The sequence below is a fragment of the Lissotriton vulgaris genome, chromosome 1_1, assembly GCF_964263255.1.
Source record: "Lissotriton vulgaris chromosome 1_1, aLisVul1.2, whole genome shotgun sequence".
NCBI classification, from domain to species: domain Eukaryota; kingdom Metazoa; phylum Chordata; class Amphibia; order Caudata; family Salamandridae; genus Lissotriton; species Lissotriton vulgaris.
Genome location: NC_141685.1, coordinates 1,168,106,710 through 1,168,127,585, shown reverse-complemented (window position 1 = coordinate 1,168,127,585; position 20,876 = coordinate 1,168,106,710). Strand labels below are relative to the sequence as shown.

At 46.5% G+C, this 20,876-nt stretch overlaps 1 pseudogene; it reads right to left on the bottom strand.

The window, feature by feature from the left end:
• The window catches only part of LOC147748859 (uncharacterized), a 173,131-nt pseudogene extending 171,174 nt beyond the window's left edge, over nt 1-1,957 (bottom strand).
• Nucleotides 1,958-20,876: the final 18,919 nt, after the last annotated feature.

Genomic DNA, 20,876 nt, shown 5'->3' with positions numbered 1-20,876 from the left:
ACTTGGTCCGGGTCAACACCTGCGTTTAGCTTTGCTTTAAACCCTGAAAAAGAGACCCAGTGTGCAGTGATGCACATGTAATCAGCGCCTGCGCCACTGGTCCACATGTCTGTTGTCAGATGTATAGTGTGAACAGCACTCTTCAGCAAAGCTGCCCCAATCACCTCCAGCACATCTTCATGTAGTGCTGGAACCGCAACTCTGGCAAAATAGAACCGGCTAGGAACCTTCCATTTAGGGCAGAGCGGTGCCACTAATTCTAGAATACCAACCCCTTCTACAAGAGAAAAAGGGAGAAGGTCCAGAGCTAGCATTTTAGCCAGCTTAGTGTTATACAGATGCGTCAGTGGGTGGTTGCGTTCATATTGCGCTTCTGTAAACAACATCTTTTTAATGTTGCCCTGGACCAAGCATTTACGGGATGATGATGATATCTTCGACCCAGTTACGCTCGCTGATGAACTTTTGCGCATTGGTGTCTCACTCTCTCCCACACTCTTAGTGTGGCTCACATGGGGTATGCTGCTGACAAAGGTACTGGGTGTAAGTGAAGTGTTTGACACGTCTTCTTCCTCCTCATCATCATCAGATGAAACAGCATTACGTGCAATTCGGGCTTCCTTGATCGCCTGTAGGTGCGCAAACCATTGGACAGCATGCTTTCTTTCAAGATGGCCTCTCTGGCCTCCGGTACCATAGTTGGAACCAAACTTACTACGACTAACTGCAAACTTACAAATGCTACAAATGGCGAGGTTTTCCTTTTTTGTGGAAACACTAAAGAAGTCCCAAACTGCGGACTTGAAATGTCTTTGGGGGCCGGAGGAGGCGGCGATACTGGTGGTGGTGGTCCTGCTGCTAATGCCAGATGAAGTGGAAGATGTGGATTGCCGAACTTTAGTATGTTTTGCACTTTCACCACCACTAATTGAGGTCGAGGTGGATGGAGGTCTCTTCTGGTGACTAAGAAATATGGAAGCGGTAGGTGTTGGTGTACGAGTTAACTCCAATGATTGTGGTGTTTCTTCCATTGCCTCCTCATCAACAACATCATCACGCGCAGCAGCCTCTCTGGCTAGGGTCAATATGTCTTTTTGCTGCATGCCCGCTGGGGCTGCAGTGACCTTTATGATGACTGGCTCGTCGTCGTGAGAGGCTTCATCAGCAGCAGTATCCGTCACTTCTTGTTGAGCCTCATCACACTCCATAGCTATGAGTTTTTCGACGACCTTCCTTTTACGCTTAGGTACCTTTGTCAGATCATGGTGTGCCTCACTCTCAGACCGCAGTGATGGTTACCAAGTTTGATCCATATCATCAGAAGGAGGTGGGCTTGAAGAAGATGTAGACACCCCCCTTGATCTTTTCCTTGCTAGGGATGTGGAAGACAATGAATGATCATCAGGAGGAGTGGCTTCCTCAAATGATACCTCGGTTTGATTGTTGATTTCCTGATGTGCCCCTACTTCGGGAGGAACAACTATTGTGGGCACTTGTGACCCTCCATGCACCTCTGCTTGCGCATCTCCTTGCACTGCCTCTCCTTCCACATGTACTTGGGCTTGTAGTTGCACATGTGGTTGTTGTTGCGGCTGTGGTTGTTCAACACTTGTCAGATGAGTTACAACAACCTGTGTTTTTTCAGGGACATTGCTGCTACTTTCTTGCGATGAGCCAACATCACTGGTCGATGGTGATTGAAGAAGTACACTGACTGCCTGTGCAGCACTCAAGGGCTTTGACTTAAGTTGGCGTGGTGGTGGAGGCACTGAGCCCAATGGAGCGGGGGTGCTGCTCCCAGCTTGATCCCCAGCAGATCCCGCTGCTGCTGCAGGCGTACTTTTTTTTTACTCCCAAAAAACACGGCGGCCGGCACACCAGCCTCCTTGGTAACTTGCTTCTTCTGCTCCTTACTGGCAACTTTCTTGCTAGAGGAGCTACGGAGACTTTTTTGGGGGAAAACAAGAAATCAGAACGGTCCCTATCTTTGACTTTAAAAAAGAGGATAATACTATCCACAGTATGCCACCATAGCTCAAGAGATCCTTACATTTAGACCCACTCCAATAATTTGTGTACAAAATATGAAAACAATTCTGGTAAAATTTTAAGCAATTTATTATAAAAATATACAATGTGATGTATCAATTACTGTGCCACAGTATAAAGTATTTAAAAAAGTGTCAGCATCCTACCATTGATTCAATGGTGCACATATCATAAACACACACAATAAGAATTAAAAACAGCAATTAATTATTAAAAACAAGTTGTCGACGCAGCGTTTCGGATTCTAAGTTGACACCTTCATCAGGACAGGGTTTTTAAAAACGGACTCATATAGCATTAGAGCCGTGTTCCTCTCTATTCAATTCGAGGAAAAGGTCCTTAGATCATCACAGGACATTGTATGCACGAGTGGATGTGAATGATAAAGACTTTATACTGTGGCACAGTAATTGATACATCACATTGTATATTTTTATAATAAATTGCTTAAAATTTTACCAGAATTGTTTTCATATTTTGTACACAAATTATTGGAGTGGGTCTAAATGTAAGGATCTCTTGAGCTATGGTGGCATACTGTGGATAGTATTATCCTCTTTTTTAAAGTCAAAGATAGGGACCGTTCTGATTTCTTGTTTTCCCCTTACTCCTCGTCCCTGGATTGGATTTGAGAGGAGACCTCCCTTTCTGTTTTTTTATTGAAATTTTTTTGGGGCCATCTTCTTCAGAGCAGGTCAGAACAGCAGGCCGCAGTTGCACGAGTTGCAGAGTTGTCTGTGGCCGGACGTGATGTCGCGTGACGTTATGCTGCACACACACACCGCTGCAGGACTTCTTCCTGGCACTGGTGGTTCTCTTGAGTCTTGTGCACCTAAAAGCAATGGAAGACAGAGGAACATCAGTTCAGTTATACACGCCAAAAAAATCGGAAAAAAAACAGAAAAATCAGCACAATCCCATGCCCTCTGTGATGTTTAAATTCAAGACACCCCACAGAAAGACTAGGCACATGCACCACTCACTACCCCTGGTGAAAAGGCCACAACAGGCCAAAAAAACGAAAATCACAGAAAAATCAGCACAATCCCAAGCCATCCAGCCCCTCCATGATGTTTAAATTCAAGACAACCCACAGAAAGACTAGGCCCATGCACCACTCACTACCCCTGGGTATAATGGATGAAAGCTAGGAAAAATGGGTGCAGGCCTGAGAACACTGCCTGCATTCAAAATGGCCCCCTCCCTCCCAGCACATGGTCAGGGCCTGTAGCAGCACTCAAAATGGCCCCCAACCACATGGCCTGTCCACAACAGGCCAAAAAAACGAAAATCACAGAAAAATCAGCACAATCCCAAGCCATCCAGCCCCTCCATGATGTTTAAATTCAAGACAACCCACAGAAAGACTAGGCACATGCACCACTCACTACCCCTGGTGAAAAGGCCACAACAGGCCAAAAAAACGAAAATCACAGAAAAATCAGCACAATCCCAAGCCATCCAGCCCCTCCATGATGTTTAAATTCAAGACAACCCACAGAAAGACTAGGCCCATGCACCACTCACTACCCCTGGGCATAATGGATGAAAGCTAGGCAAAATGGGTGCAGGCCTGAGAACACTGCCTGCATTCAAAATGGCCCCCTCCCTCCCAGCACATGGCCAGGGCCTGTAGCAGCACTCAAAATGGCCCCCAACCACATGGCCTGTCCACAACAGGCCAAAAAAACGAAAATCACAGAAAAATCAGCACAATCCCAAGCCATCCAGCCCCTCCATGATGTTTAAATTCAAGACAACCCACAGAAAGACTAGGCACATGCACCACTCTCTACCCCTGGTGAAAAGGCCACAACAGGGCAAAAAATAACAAAATCACAGAAAAATCAGCACAATCCCAAGCCATCCAGCCCCTCCATGATGTTTAAATTCAAGACAACGCACAAAAAGACTAGGCCCATGCACCACTCACTACCCCTGGGCATAATGGATGAAAGCTAGGCAAAATGGGTGCAGGCCTGAGAACACTGCCTGCATTCAAAATGGCCCCCTCCCTTCCAGCATATGGCCAGGGCCTGTATCAGCACTCAAAATGGCCCCCAACCACATGGCCTGTCCACAACAGGCCAAAAAAACGAAAATCACAGAAAAATCAGCACAATCCAAAGCCATCCAGCCCCTCCATGATGTTTAAATTCAAGACAACCCACAGAAAGACTAGGCCCATGCACCACTCACTACCCCTGGGCATAATGGATGAAAGCTAGGCAAAATGGGTGCAGGCCTGAGAACACTGCCTGCATTCAAAATGGCCCCCTCCCTCCCAGCACATGGCCAGGGCCTGTAGCAGCACTCAAAATGGCCCCCAACCACATGGCCTGTCCACAACAGGCCAAAAAAACAAAAATCACAGAAAAATCAGCACAATCCCAAGCCATCCAGCCCCTCCATGATGTTTAAATTCAAGACAACCCACAGAAAGACTAGGCCCATGCACCACTCACTACCCCTGGGCATAATGGATGAAAGCTAGGCAAAATGGGTGCAGGCCTGAGAACACTGCCTGCATTCAAAATGGCCCCCTCCATCCCAGCACATGGCCATGGCCTGTAGCAGCACTCAAAATGGCCCCCAAGCACATGGCCTGTCCACAACAGGCCAAAAAAACGAAAATCACAGAAAAATCAGCACAATCCCAAGCCATCCAGCCCCTCCATGATGTTTAAATTCAAGACAACCCACAGAAAGACTAGGCCCATGCACCACTCACTACCCCTGGGCATAATGGATGAAAGCTAGGCAAAATGGGTGCAGGCCTGAGAACACTGCCTGCATTCAAAATGGCCCCCTCCCTCACAGCACATGGCCAGGGCCTGTAGCAGCACTCAAAATGGCCCCCAACCACATGGCCTGTCCACAACAGGCCAAAAAAACGAAAATCACAGAAAAATCAGCACAATCCCAAGCCATCCAGCCCCTCCATGATGTTTAAATTCAAGACAACCCATCGAAAGACTAGGCCCATGCACCACTCACTACCCCTGGTGAAAAGGCCACAACAGGCCAAAAAAACGAAAATCACAGAAAAATCAGCACAATCCCAAGCCATCCAGCCCCTCCGTGATGTTTAAATTCAAGAAAACCCACAGAAAGACTAGGCCCATGCAACACTCACTACCCCTGGTGAAAAGGCCACAACAGGCCAAAAAAACGAAAATCACAGAAAAATCAGCACAATCCCAAGCCATCCTGCCCCTCCATGATGTTTAAATTCAAAACACCCCACAGAAAGACTCAGTGCACCCACCACTGAGTACCACTTGGCAAAAGGCCCCAAAACAGCCCAAAAATCGAAAATTCAAAAATTGTAGTTGCAGCAACTGTAATGCCCAAACAAACTTACTTGTGAAATATCTAATCCAAAAGTGATCCAAAGAAAGTCAAAAAGGCCTCAAATCCAAATATCCAGCAGCATCCACAAAAAGTAATCCTTCCAGCTCCAGATCCAAATGAAAAGTGACCAGGAGATGGACAAAGCACTGGGAGGAGCCTGCTGGACAGGAACAGGAAGTTGAAGACTGTGGGGCACTTCCTTCCTCCCACCCCCCCTCCCCAAAATGGACTCGCAAAAAAAGTGCAGGCAAATGTCAACCTGAGGAGTTATTCAGATAAAAATCATCATTTCCAGAAGGTTTATGCTGCTTGCTGGTGGATTTCTTGTGCAGAATTGCAAATTTTGTATTTTCGCGAGTGCGAGATTGTTGCTGCTCGCCGCATCTCCAAGCTCGCAATTGCGAAGTACCGCCATACGTGATCACGGCGTACTCGCGTTGACAAACTCTTGCTGTACAAGTTGGCAATCCACGATTACGTAATCGCGCTTGCCAAATTCCCGCGGGATCCCGCAGCAAGATCAAAATGGCTCAGCACTCGCAAAATATCAAGAAAAATAACTCGGCAAACGACGAATGACGGTAAGTAAACGCCGCGCGCCGCAAAATTGTATCACCAAGAAAAAAAAAATCTGCTGCGTGCGAATTTGTGGATTTTGCGGGAAATTCGCGAATCTCGCGGATTGCGAATTTACCGAAAATCCGCAAAATCCGCGAGCGGAACGGATTTTACGCCCATGCTTACTCCTCAGTATCTGTTTTCCAAACACCCACATAGCACTAGTAATGTCGTTCAAAATAAAGGAGGAGGATTGAGGCAGGTTCGAAGATTTAGCTACTGTCCCACACGGGTGTTTCCTTTCCACCATGTCCAAGGATTTTTAATAGTCGGGCCTTATGTAAACATGAAGGTAGACCTTGCACAGACAATAAGCAATACAACAAAAAGTCAAAGTCAAGAGTCAAGATGGTGAACCACATAGCTCCCTACCCCAGATAAAAACTGTAAGAGTTTCATGTCTAAAGAGAAAGAGTAGCTTTAGGATCAATAGCAGTAGCCAATTCCACGTAGAAGAATAACGTCAAAAGTACAGACCTCAGGTGCAGATTGCAAGCGCACAGTTTAAGGGATTAAGGGATTCCCAAGGTCCTGTTTGGAGAGCCAAGGGGGGTGGCCCTGCCCTGCCTCTTCCTGTCACTGATGGGAGCAGGACAGGCCCGTTCTTGGCCCGGGCTTTGCTGGGTGCCTTAAGTAGCTCAATGAATGAGGAACAGGTGAGCCAGTCAGAGATGCCTGGTGGAGCCCTGGGCTTCTAGTACACAAATTCCTCGTTCAGCAAAGCAAAGCAAAGTGATATGAATCCTGGGCCACTGGAGCACCGTGTGCCTTAAGTAGCGCAATGAATGAGGAACAGGTAAGATGGTCAGAGACCGCCTCCTGAAGCACTGGGCTTCGTGTTCACAAGTTCTCATTCAGCAAAGCAAAGCGAAGTGTTGTCAACATTTGGAGTTGTTTACATACCCCTGTCTGATGTGGTGTACATTACATGCATCCAGTATTACATTTCAATATAGGAAGGAATGAATCCTCAAAAGGCATTCTGTCCCATCTATCTCAAAATAGTGTGACACAGATAATACATCTGATAGTGTAATAAGCCTGTGGCATGACAGCCATTGAATGATGGCCAAGGTATACCACTTTACAGACACAGTAAACTTGTACACCAATCCATGGGTACAGACACAATAATGTATATATATATTGCTTGTATGAAGATGAACATGATAACGTCTGCCTATGGTGTGGGTAAAGCAGAGTCTATGCAATCTTACCTTTGCTAATGGACCCATATACATCTGATAAGCTAGATGTAGGTATGTGTGTTGTCAATCAAAGCTGTTAGAAGCATGTTGGCTCTTGGGGCAACTGACATAGCTGTGATTGTTATTGTAACCAATCCTTATCTTGTTATGTGGACAGAGTCAGCCTATGACTGAGATTTATTGTTAACTTTTTCATCAGATAAAGTGACACCAGTTGAGCTGTAAATTTCTAAAAGAGGAAGGTGTGTTACCATCACTTGAGAAGGGTTGCCAGCTCATACAGGGCCATGGGACGTTGGTTCCTCGATGAAAAAATAAAAGGGCAGTGGTCAGTGTTCACCAGGGGACTACCAACTACCAGCCACGCAAGTGAGACAAGCAACAGCAATATCACAGCTGGACCATCCCATGCACCTACATCAGGGACCTCTCAGAGTGGGCCATCAGTCACCGTGCCACCCACACAACAACCAACAGAAGCACTAAGCACATTTGAACTGGACATGAGAAGGGAGCATGCAGACACTACATTAAGATTGGCAGTCCTAGGGGAACTAAATGGACTGTTCCTGGTTCAGGACATTAAACAATCAGTGGAGTAGGGCAAACGATAGGGGACACCAATACCATTTTTGGTCTGGTGAAGATGCACCTTTGTTTTTTATGTAGTGTGTAGGTTAGATTAGGATAGGTTTGGGAGAGAATTAAGTTAGTATATATAGGGGGATCATAAGGGTGGGTTTTATTACTTTTCATTTCATACTTGTTTGGGTCGTTTGGGGTGGGGGTTGATGTGTATTTTGTGTATTAAGAATTTGTAAACAAAAAACATGAAAAAAATTATTACAACAAATACAAAAAAAATGTTTTGTTTGTTTACCGTACATGTTTAGGTAGTATTTTAGGTAGTATTTATTCAGGTATAGTCATATTAGTCCTGTTTTCTGTTTTGCCTTAAGGGGGGTTGATGTTTACATGTCATGGTAGTGTAGGTTAAGTTAAGCTAAGGTAGGGTATTGTTAAGGTTATATAGGATAAGATAGTGCAGAATAGGTTGCAATAGGTCCTTTAGGTTAGACTGGTTTAGGTTTAGTTTTTACAAATTTTTTAATAAAACGTCTACATTTGTGCAATGTGGTGTAAGTGTTCATTCATGTATATCAGTGATCTATTGTGCTCAGATGAGTCGGTATATCATAAAGTATCTTAGCTGGTAGTGTAGCACAAAATATGTGAGTAGTTTACTGATCTAGGAACAAAGTACTGTCACACTGTCCATTGAGTCACATGATCTGACATCCATACAATGTAGACCAGGGCTTGTTTCTTTTTTTCTTGCATAATGAAATACTGCTAAATATGTTTTCCAATAAGGGCTTAATGTGTGTCAATAATGCAATATGTTTTTAAGGAATGTTATGCCCTTTGACTTCTGCATAGATAGTTGGTATGTTGACTAATACAATGATCACTGCCTCATGTCCTCATTCACTTGCTATTTGCACTTGCCATCCTACTGAGGTATGTCTAACTGGTTGACATGGATGTACATCACATTTGCAGTATTAATGATTTCACCCTTTACATTGACCACATGTTACCAGTTGAATATTATCAAGGCCACCTTGACTTTGCACTCAATGAAAATCACACCATAGATGCTTCAAGGATTAATTGTACTCTCACAGCCTATCAAAGTCCAAGTGTCTTCTGACACAATGTTATAATTTTGTACAGTATGTGATGAAGTAGCTACACAGATTATCCATTGGTCACACTTTTCATGTTGACAGGCAACACACAGCTGTCAATTAAAGGTACATTTATTTACAAGTGCAAATTGAATTGGGTCCCAGGGACAGTTCACAGGATAACAACCCCAAAGGATGTTTCAAACCAGTGGATTTCCAAGTTTCAAGTTTCAAGTTTATTTTTATTTGCTTTGGTACTCAACCGAGGACCACAAATAATTTAAACATAAGATTCAGGTTTTTTACAACAGTAACATTTCTTGTGCTAATACAATGTTAAAAAAGGTTTTAAAAATGTATAAAAGTTATAACAGACAAATTCATTTGGCGGGGATTTACATAAAGTGATCAGTTCCTTTGCTAAGTTAATCCTACATTTAATGTATATGGCTTGCAAATACCGCTTCCGTGCTGTTACCAGCTTTGGATTTGGACAGGCAAACATTAGATGCTCGACATCTTGCTCTCCCCCATTACACAGATTACATTTAGAGTTTTCCTTTAAGTGCCATTTGACTGTTACAGTTTTGACTGGTAATATACCAAACCGGAGCAGAACAATCGCTCTCCTGACAGTATGATTTAGGTTGAAAGCAATGTACTGTTGAATTTTCTTGTATGTCATAGTTTCAGTAAAATTCTTATATGTAGATAGCTTAGAGCAGAGGTCTTCAAACTTTTTGATGCAGAGACCCCCTTGTAAAACCTTTTTAGGCGTAAGGACCCCCTTCCAACAAAAGATTCTAGAAACTGGTACTCCTCATCATAAACAACTATCGACAACCATAAATGCGCCTGTTAGACCTCATCACATCCATCCATCCATCATTCATCCACCCACACTTCCACACATCCATCCATCCTTCATCCACCCACCCTTTCATCCTTCCATCCATACATCCATCCTTTACCTATCCACCCGTCCATCCACACACCCACCTTTTCACACATCCATCCATCCATCCATCCTTCATCCATGCAACCTTTTATCCATCCATACATCCATCATCCATCCACCCTTTCATCCTTCCATCCATACATCCATCCTTTACCTATCCACCCGTCCATCCATCCACCCATCATTCTTCCACCCACCTTTTCACACATCCATCCATCATTCATCCATGCAACCTTTTATCCATCCATCCATCCATCCATATATCCATCCTTCATCCATCCACCCTTTCATCCATACATCCATCCTTCATCCATCCACCGTTTCATTATTCCATCCATATATCCATCTACCCTTTCATTCATACATCCATCCTTCATCCACCCACCCTTTCATCCATCCATCCACACATCCATTATTCATCCCCCACCTTTTCACACATCCATCCATCCATCATTCATCCATGCAACCTTTTATCCATCCATACATCCTTCATCCATCCACCTTTTCATCCTTCCATCCATACATCCATCCTTTACCTATCCACCCGTCCATCCATCCACCCATCATTCTTCCACCCACCTTTTCACACATCCATCCATCATTCATCCATGCAACCTTTTATTCATCCATCCATCCATACATCCATCCTTCATCCATCCACCCTTTCATCCTTCCATCCATACATCCATCCTTCATCCATCCAACCTTTCATTAATCCATCCACCCTTTCATTATTCCATCCATATATCCATCCACCCTTTCATCTATACATCCATCCTTCATCCACCCACCCTTTCATCCATCCATCCACCCACCCATCCATCATTCATCCCCCACCTTTTCACACATCCATCCATGCATCCATCATTCATCCATGCAACCTTTTATCCATCCATACATCCATCCTTCATCCATCCATCCACACTTTCATCCTTCCATCCTTCCAATCATCCTTCCATCCTTCCATCCATCCATCATCCATCCACCCTTACATCCATCCATTCACCCATCACTCATCCACCCACCTTTTCACAAATCCATCCATCATTCATCCATGCAACCTTTTATCCATCCATACATACATCCCTCATCCATCTACCCTTTCATCCTTCCATCCACCCTTTCATCCATCCATCCTCCATCCACCCACCTTTTCACACATCCATCCATCCTTCATCCATCCATCCACCCTTTCATCTTTACATCCATCCACTCATCATTCATCCACCCACCTTTTCACACATCCGTCCACCCTTTCATCCTTCCATCCGTCCATCCATACAGCCATTCACCCTTTCATCCATCCATCTCCACATCCTTCATCCGTCCACCCTTCCATCCATCCATCCACTCATCATTCATTCACCCACCTTGTCTGTGCCTCTCTCATGGGGGTCAGTATCTCTCTGCTTCGTCTTCCTCTCTCATGGGAGGGCATCTCTGTGCCTCCCTGCTTGGGGGGGGGGGGGGCGGGGGTTGGCAGCCGGCTGTGAAAACATCTCACCAGGAAGAACAGACTCTCAGCCACATTTCTCCTGCACAGGCACCAGGTATGAGGGCTCGCGGGACTTAAACCAATGATATGATTGTAATGTCCTTCTGCTGTTTACTGTGTATTTGTAAAGCGCTCTGATACCTACGGGTTAAACTAGCGCTATATAAAACGTTAAAAGTAAAAATAAACCCACAGCTAAGTCCATTGAACTCAAAGGGCTACAGCCTCCCCCCCCCCCCCCCCAAGCTCCAGTATGTCAGCCTGGCTGAAACAGCTTGGACACACACAAAGGCACACCAGAGTACAATTACAGGTCTTTAAAAGACCTTTACTTGTTAACGAGGCTTTGATGTTTTTCACACCTAGGTGTGAATTAGGCGGCCTCCGCCTTGAGCACCCTCAATCAGCCCGATGCCAGGAACTGCATTCTGGCAGAATCTGCGACCCCCTTCCCAGGACTCCACGACCCCCCTGGGGGTCGCGCCCCACAGATTGACTCTGGCTTAGAGCAATGCAAAAGGTCAAGATCAAAGCTCAGCCCTGAGGTGAAATGTTTCAAAAAGAGTTTAAGTTGGGATGGTGTCCAAGCTAGCAGCAAATCGATATTAATCTCCGCTAGCTTAAAGGCAACTGACATGTTTTTCTTAAAAACGTGTTTGGATGAATCACGATCAATTGTTTCTGTTTTGAGCAGAGATCAAAGAGTTCCTTCCTCGGCGTGCAGGAGATTATATGCCCACCTGATGACATTAGCAATTCCTCGATAGTAGGAGCTGGTTAGTGAGAACTCGAGGCGAAGAGCTTGTACTGGAAGGCCTGTGACACCTTCGTTAGTCTCCGTAATATTTTCCCTTCTTTTAGGTCTAGAAAGTTCCACTGGTTTATGGGAATATATCCAAGGCATATGATAGTACAGGCGGTATCTTAACACTATATACCTTGAGCAGAGAAGAGAAATGCCTGTATCTTGACGCTGAGTATAATCTTGAAAGAGCTCCCGCGTGTACATCGGCTTTCCTGGTCAGGTTCACAGTGTGTGGCCGATTTTGTAGAGACTTGGTGAAGATCCTGCCTCCTAGATAGGTGTATTCATTTACTTCTTCCACCTTGTCTCCCCCAAGGGTCCAATTATATTTAGAACTCTTTTTCTTTCCTGAAAAAGAAACAATTTTTGTTTTGGTAATGTTGGGGATTAAGTAATTTTCCTCCGTATATTTGTTCAGTGCCTGGAGATTGCTTTGTAGTCCAAATGGTGTTAAGTCTAATATGACAATATCGTCTGCGTATAACAGTGTATGTATGTTATGGGAGGCAACGTTTGGTGGAAAATTGCGTGCTTGCTGGAGACATTGAGGCATATCACTGAGGTAGAGTGAAAAGAGTAGAGGAGCAAGGAGACATCCCTGTTTGAGGCCATTGGGGGTCGGGATAGGGCTAGTTAAGCCCTTTTCTCTCCCCATTTGAACCTGGCACCAGGTGTCTGTATGCAGTGATATTAATATTTGCAGTAACTGGTCAGGGATACCCATTTTACTAAGTTTTTCACAGAGTATTCTCCTGTCCACCCTATCAAACGCAGTCGAAAAGTCAATAAAAGCAGCGTAAACCGCCTGAGATTTGATGGACACACATTTATCCAGGATAGTTTGAAGCATGGCAATATTATCCGTGACTGAATGCTTTGGTCTAAAACCAGCTTGATATCGAGGGATCAGTCCAGATGAGAAGGCCCAGCTTTTAAGTTGATCCAGGACTTCCGCCGTGAAGATCTTTCCAGTGGCATCTAGCAAAGCGATTTGTCTGTAGTTACCAGGTTGTAAACCGATCCCTTTTTATGTATAGGTATGATTATACTCCCCTTCCACGACTTCGGGATTACCCCAGTGCTGAGAATGTAGTTGAAGAGGGGGGATAGCATCCTGCTCCACCCTTTAGGATCGATCTGGAGAACTTTGATTGGGATTTGATCTGGGCCAGTTGCTCCTGTTGATCTTGCCCTTCTTATGTGTATCTCAATAGAGAGGGGAGTGGATGTTCCAGTGTTTAAGGTTTCAGTTTCTGCATTACTAGAAGACGTATAGGCCATTTCTGAATTATTTTTTATTTTGTATAGATTAGTGAGATAAGTTTCCCATTCGTTTGGGGGCACAGGAATACTTGGTAATGTTTTTTCGTGTCCGTTTCCTTGGCGATTATGGTCCAGTAGGCACGTTGGTTGTTCTGCTTTGCTGCTATCTGCAGGTCCACCCAATTTTTATCTTGGGTTATTCTCTTGTGTTTTTCTTTTTCTCTCCTCCGTTGGTTGTTTAGTTTGTTAATTTCTGCTTGTCTAGATGGTGAAGCTTCTAGGAACTGTGCTCTTATCAGTTTATTTAGCAGCTTTGTTCCAGTATCTAGTTTTGTTTTTTTGTTTTCAGTCTTTGTAAATCTTGGTTGCGTCAGCTTTTTCTGCAATTTTTGCGTTAGTTTTATTATGATCAGTTCAAAATTTGTTATTGGGTTTACAGAGTGTGTTGTTTGAAGAAGCTGATTAGTGGCTATTGTATTAGTTATCTTATTAAGTGTCGCTGAGTTCCAATAAATCCGCCTTTGGGTTTGATTTACCATGACTGTACTGTGCTTGTACATGATTTGAGTAGGTGAACATGAATGTATTTTTCACTCTGTAGATAACTGTAGGATAGCGTGATTGCTTCCATGAACAAAGTTTATTTTTAGTTGTAAGGCTGATCCAAACAAGTCGAGACTGGATATCATATAATCCAAAAGTGTGGTGCTATTATTCCCCTGTCTCGTATTTGAAGCGGGAATGTCGCCTTCCACATTCCCGTTTAATATGATTCCATTTAGCGATGCTTGCAGAATTTTTCCCCTTTGATTCGCCTTGTTCCCTTTGGGGAATAAGGGTATGGAGATTTCCAGCGCCTCTTCTTTATACCAGTTAGACCATTTTGATATTTCTTTGTTCGAGACTTTTCCATTTAGGTCCCCCATGATGAGGAACGGTGGATAATCATGCCTTTCGATTATTTGATCTATGTCATCCAGAATCTCTATCATCATTCCATCCATTTTTGCTCCAGGCGGGATATATACATTAAAGATTAGTACGTTATTTTGGTCTAAGAGGCTTGTTCTATACCTAACCATAATACAGTGATAATTATAAGAATTTGTAGACATTATTTCTTGGGCCCAGTCATACTCTTCACTTAGTAAAATTGCAATCCCACCCTTCGCATGCCCCCGCTTGACCCGCAGGGCAGGGATGTCATATATGAAGTAACCCTCCAGATTGATATTTTGTGTACTCCAAGTTTCTTGTAGGGCCACGATAGCGGGAGAGTTTTTTACTAATTCTGCCATTTTTCTTTAGTTTTTCCCGCTACATTCCAAGAAGAGATTACTAAGCCTGTGCTAAACAGAAGAGTTAGTGTCCTTCGTTTGTTTGTTACTGTTCAGGGTCTCAGAGATCCAGTCCCATACTTGGAAGTAAAGTGGTGTTGGTTGGATAGCTAGTAACCACATTCACTTTTTTTAGATTCCACACCCAACACAAGAGACAGAATAAAATTGCATATCTGTGTTGTCGTGTTGGTTTATATGTTGTTTTTGACACTTTTATGGTTGTCTTGTGGTCTTCTTTCACTGCATCTTTTCACAAAAGTCTTTTTGTGTTTCTTGGACACTTTCTTTTCGAGCTTGAAGGCACCGATGATGAGAACAGGGCAATCCTGGTGAGTACCTGCCAGGTTCCCGTAGGTGATGCGCCCTTGAGGTGCTTTCTCGCTCTCACACACTTTTTTAGTTTTTTGGTGGCACTATTTGACACTGAGTGTGTGTATGAGTGTTGTCTCGCAACTGGATTTTCACTGTCAGGGAATGGGCGATTTTTAAAAGAGGCACATCATTAGGATATACTGGCTACCCTTGTAATTACTGGATGGGGAGTAAGCTTTGCAAATATTATGCAACACACAGTATACCATGAAAAGAGATAAATGTATAAATGCCTCCTAAGTCTAGGTCTTTTGTGTATTAAGCATAAATGGTACATGTCAGGAGTTCAGGATTATGATGTTACCACTGTGTGCCACCACTGAGTGGATACGGACTACCCTAGTAGTCACATATGAATCATTACATCCATTATTTCATCATGTGCAGAGTTGGTCATCTGCAGGGTGTGAGACTTATTTTAGATTTCTTCCACACACTTGTATGTGTGCATTGATCACTGCATATTCAAGACAAAGGTCCTGACAACCAACTTTCTGCCTCACAGTGATATGACCATGATCATGAATGGCTTATCCTGCTCCTACTATACTTGCATCCTGTTTGACTATCCCCAAATGGCTGATATTACAAGCTATTACGAGCTGACGTGTCATAGAGTAGCCCAGATGATGATATTTTTTTGAGATGGTGAGATGTACTATGGAGGGTCCTTTGGCAAGTCATGGAGCTGCAGGCACTTTATCTATGTAACCCAGCATTTTTACCCATACACAGCCTAGCCCCATACTCAAAATGAGCGTCCCCTCCCCTTCTGTTTTCGCCTGCACTGGCATTGAGGAAGACAGGAAAGCAGCAACACAGACAACTTTGAGCCAGGGTCCAAGTATGGCTGCATTGCTGCACATCTGATGTTTTTGCAGCTGTACAGGGGTGTGCACAGGGATGACACATACTCCAGAGTATATGGCCCTTTCATGCAGTTGTGAAAGGATGCATATTGGCACAAACCAATCTGCATGAATCAATCAATCAATCATTTGTGAAGCGCACAACTCACCTGTGAGGGTCTCAATGTGCTGGGGGGAAGCAGCTACTGGTCGAACAGCCAAATCTTGAGGAGTCTTCTGAAGGTCAACAGGTCCTGGGTCAAACTCAGGTGGGTGTGGAGGGTGTTCCATGTCTTGGAGAATGATCTGCTGCCTGTGGTCAATCAACGGATGCATGGGATGGTGGCGAGGGTGAGGTCGGTGGAGCGGAGCTGGAAGTTCGGGGTGTAGAAGGACAGTCGTTCATTGAGGTACGCTGGTCCTGCGTTGTGGAGTGCTTTGTGAGCATGGGTGAGGAGCTTGATGGTGATCCTCTTGTTGACCAGGAGCCAGTGCAGGTCTCTCAGGTGGGTGGTGATGTGGCTGTGGCGGGGGAGTCCGAGGATGAAGTGTGCGGAGGCGTTCTGGATGAGTTAGAGTCTTTTCTGGAGTTTGGCCGTGGTTCCTGCGTAGAGGGGTTTGCCGTAGTCCAGTCTGCTGCTGACGAGTGCTTTTGTGACCGTCTTTCTGGTGTCAGTGGGGATCCATCTGTAGATCTTGTGGAGCATGCAGAGGGTGTTGAAGCAGGAGGAGGAGACGCATTCACTTGCTGGGTCATGGAGAGTGTAGAGTCCAGGATGAATCCCAGGTTGCTTGCATGGTTGGTTGGTGTCGGGGTGGCTCCCAGCGCGGTCGGCCACCAGGAGTCGTCCCATGCGGAGGGGGTGGAGCCGACAGTAAATCTGAATCCTGACACTTTTGACTTTACATAGGGCGTATGTTCCACATATATGCATAGGTTGCAACTATCCCCAAACCCAGGGGCATAATTACAAGCTGATATCACTGCCAGAAAGTCACTTTAGGAAGGTTCTGGTGGCAAGATCCACTTCTCCTTATTTGCAATGCAATGTTAAGCCACTTAATGTTGGGTAACGCCACCTTGTAAAAGCGGCCCCTTTCCACTTTTCAATTTGCATGAAAGCGCAGTGCAATGGGTTTTGCAGTGAACATCAGCCATTTCTTTTTTTAAGCTGCCCCATATTTACAAGGCTGGGACAGCACCAACAACTAAGGCCAAGTAAAACCTAAGGGTGGACGGAGCTTGCTTAGTGAGACTACCAAGAGGTACACGGAGTTGGAAACAACCTCTGTGGAACTCAACTCCACCACCGCCTCCACCCTTTTAATAAAAAACAGTTACACATTAATTTAAAATGAAATAACAACACACTTACAGCATCTCCAGGATGCCCTCCTCCTCCTTGTCACCCCTCTCCTATGTGGGAGCAGCAATTACATATCTTAGATCATAGATATGGCTCTAGGATGCTCTGACTCTAACACAGTGCAGCAGAGTACCTTTGGTTGTTAATTTTTGCTGTATTTTATTAACTCTCCTCCTTGTATACATGCCATAAATGTATGGTCACCAGATGACTTCTTGCCATGAAGGACAACATTTTCCAGTCCTGGTCTGCAAGTTAACAACCAAATGCACAAGTTCACATCAACTTTAGAGACTGCTATATAGTTCACATTTAACACACAGTGGCACAACCAACACATCTTACTTTTTGGCTGCTAATGGAGACCTATTGGCCATATCAATGCTTCTTGTTGGGAGGCGTGGCTTCGGAGTCGATGAAGATGGTCGCGTGAGCAGAGAGCTCCACGCCGACCCCACTGTTTAACCTAGGAGGAGTGCCGGTTTGGCCTCCCTGCGAGCCGGGAAAGGTGACCGCAGGTGTCGAGGCCCGCAGTGAACCAGATCGGGCGCTTTCTGGCCTTCCGGCGCTAAACTAGGGACCCGGGAAGTGAGAGTCTGGCCCGTGCACGAGCAAAATGGCGGCAATGTCCACCATTCGATCATCTGAGTGAGCCTGGGGTGCCGCGTCGGATTGAGGCCTGGACGAGCAGGAAATTATCCCATTAGCATGCGACAGGCACTACAAACCCGCTGTGCGGACCTGAACTCCCCCGTGATCAGAGAGGGAGGAGGCGGACTTGGTGATACTGGGGCTCCGGCACGATCCCGGGGGCGCCCAGCTGCACGGACGCAGTAGTCTGACGGTGGAGGAGAGCCGGAAATATTCAAAGCTTTTGGCCGGCGGATCGAAGAGGAAGACTGGCGGGCGCTCCGGAGTCAGTGTCTTTCTTTTGCGGAGCCAACTCCGTGCCTGAGATCAGCCCCAGGGCCCAGCAGTGAGGGTCTGGTGTGCCACTGCCGCCCGGAGGGTGGAACGGGGTAAGACTGAGGCTGTGGAACTGTGCCATGCCCCTAAGCAGTTTGGGGCTGGGAGTGCTGCCGCTGCCCTGGGCGACTGTGGAGAGCCGAAGGAGAACAAGCATTGGAGGTGCGGGTGGTCGGGAGCCTTGCGGCGGCCTGGTAGATGGCTGCTCCAGCAGTCCAGAGTGAATACCCATCGCTGCCTGGGGCAGGCATCACGCTCTGACTGGGAGCCCTCGCTCGTCGACTGTCTGCCGGGCCCTAATCATAGTGGGCGTCAGCCTTTGGGGGAACCGGGCTGGTGGAGCGTGCTGGCTGCATCGGGCACGGGGACCTCTGCGGAGTCATCTGTGGTGGAGTTTGGCTTGGACTGCCCCCACCTGGTTGGCAAACACCTAGCCCGGTAGCGGACTGGCTCATTGGGCTACCAAAGAGAGTGGAAGAGATACGAGGAGCCCCAGGGTGTGCAGTGGACAGCAGGGCTGGCAATCCGGTGAGCCACCTTACCCAATTGCTGGAGGTGCCCTCAAAAGCTGAGGCAGTGCTGAGTGGTAGGTCTGTGGCTGGGGCCTTGATAGCCTGAAACTCATGGGGAAACCACGAGGCCGGCAGGGGGGCTCACCCGGACCAGGAGGATTAGACTGCGAAGCAGAGGAAGCAGGACGTCGCCGACTCGCACCCAGAGGGGCTGATGCAGCAGCAGGTGGACCAAATCCTCAAGGCTGTCACGGACACAAAGGAAGCACTCCACCAGGACATTGCCCAGATGTCACTGGGGTTGGGCCTTCTATGGGAGGATCATACAAAGCTGGTCGATAGGGTGAAGCAGGTTGAGACCACGCTGGAGGCCCTAGAATCCTCCCAGAAAGCACCTGATATTCAAATGGGAGAAGTCACTCGGAGGTTGCAGGTACTGGAGAGGAGGGCTTTGGATGCCGAAGGGCGCAACAGGCGGAACAAAATACGGGTGGTGGGCCTGCCGGAAGGAGTAGAAGGGGGCAACATGGTAGACTGCCGGGAGCAGTGGCTGCGGACGGAGGTTGCCCCAGAAGGCCTGACATCTTTCTACACTTTCGAAAGAGCACACAGGGTGCCGGCCAGATCGCTGGCACCTGGAAGACCGCCCAGGCCGGTGGTGGCCCGCCTACTCCACTATAAGGACGGAACCAGCTCCTGAATAAAGCACGCACTGCAGGTCCATACAGAGTGGAGAATAACAACGTGTCGCTGTTCCCGGATTACACCTTTGACGTGCAGCGTCACCGAGCCTCGTTTCTGGCTGTTAAGAAGGCCCTCCGAGACAAAGGCATTCAGTACTCACTGATGTTCTCGGCATGGAGTTGGCTGGAATGCTACCGCGCAGGGATGGGCGAAGCAGGAGGCGGCCTGGGACAGTGGACAGAGGCACCGCAGCCACGCCGCGCAAGGCGCACCGAACGACGATGCCCTGGAGCGCAGAAACCCACTGCGTCTCAGACAGAGAAGGAGAGATCGGCAGCACTACAGGATGTGACAGAGATATCCCACGCGAGCGGAGCGGTGTCGATGGGAGGGACGGACTCAGAAAAAGGGTCAACTGGAACTGATACTGACAGGACAGACACGGGGAGTGTCCCTCTGCCGCATGTCACGCCGGGGACAGCATACAAGCTAGTTGATGCCTGAACTTGTGCAGTAATTCCTGAGGCTAGTAGGAGAGGTTGAATGGCCCTGGCCTCTCTGCTCCCTGGGGGGGGTAATCGGGGGGGAACACAATTAGGATGGCTGGGCCAGGGGAGCAGTAGCAGAGTGTAGTTGCCTCCGTCTGGGGCCCTTCTGGAGGAACTGAAGACTATTTCATAGTGGGGTATGGCGTTAGGACTCAATAGGGCTGTGGATAGGATCCTCTCAGAACTAGGGCACTCCCTGAGTGAAACCCTGGTAGATACCAGAGTGGATAATTTGGATGGGTACTAGCTGTTTAGGGCCTGTTCTGGGGAGGGGTTGTTGGGAAAGTCCAAGCGTACTTTTGGGAATTGTTAGAACTACCGGTGTGCCACTGAAGGGAGTGCAGTTGCAGATGAGGTATAGTCAAGACAATGGGTACAGCTCCTGAGTTAAAATGCATTATGTGGAATATGTGGGGGATGCATACGATGTTGAGACGCCACAGGGTTCATGCTTATTTGGTGCGTAGGGGAGTGCAGATTACTTTCCTCCAAGAAACCCATGTTGACCGAGCTGAAGGCCAGGCATTACAGCGCAGGTGGAGAGAGCAGCTTTTTTATACGACGTACTCAGCTTTTGCTAGGGGTGCGCTAATATGGGTTAGGGCGGGGGTTACCTTCCAGCCAACACACCGGCTAGTGGATCCAGAGGGGAGGTTTGTGGCTGTCATGGGGCGTTTGGATGGGAAAGATGTGACGTTATGCAGTGTGTATGCCCCAAATGTGGAACAGGCGACCTGTTATGCTAGACTATCAGGGAAATATGCACCCTACTTGACTGGTTCAGTGATCTTGGGGGGT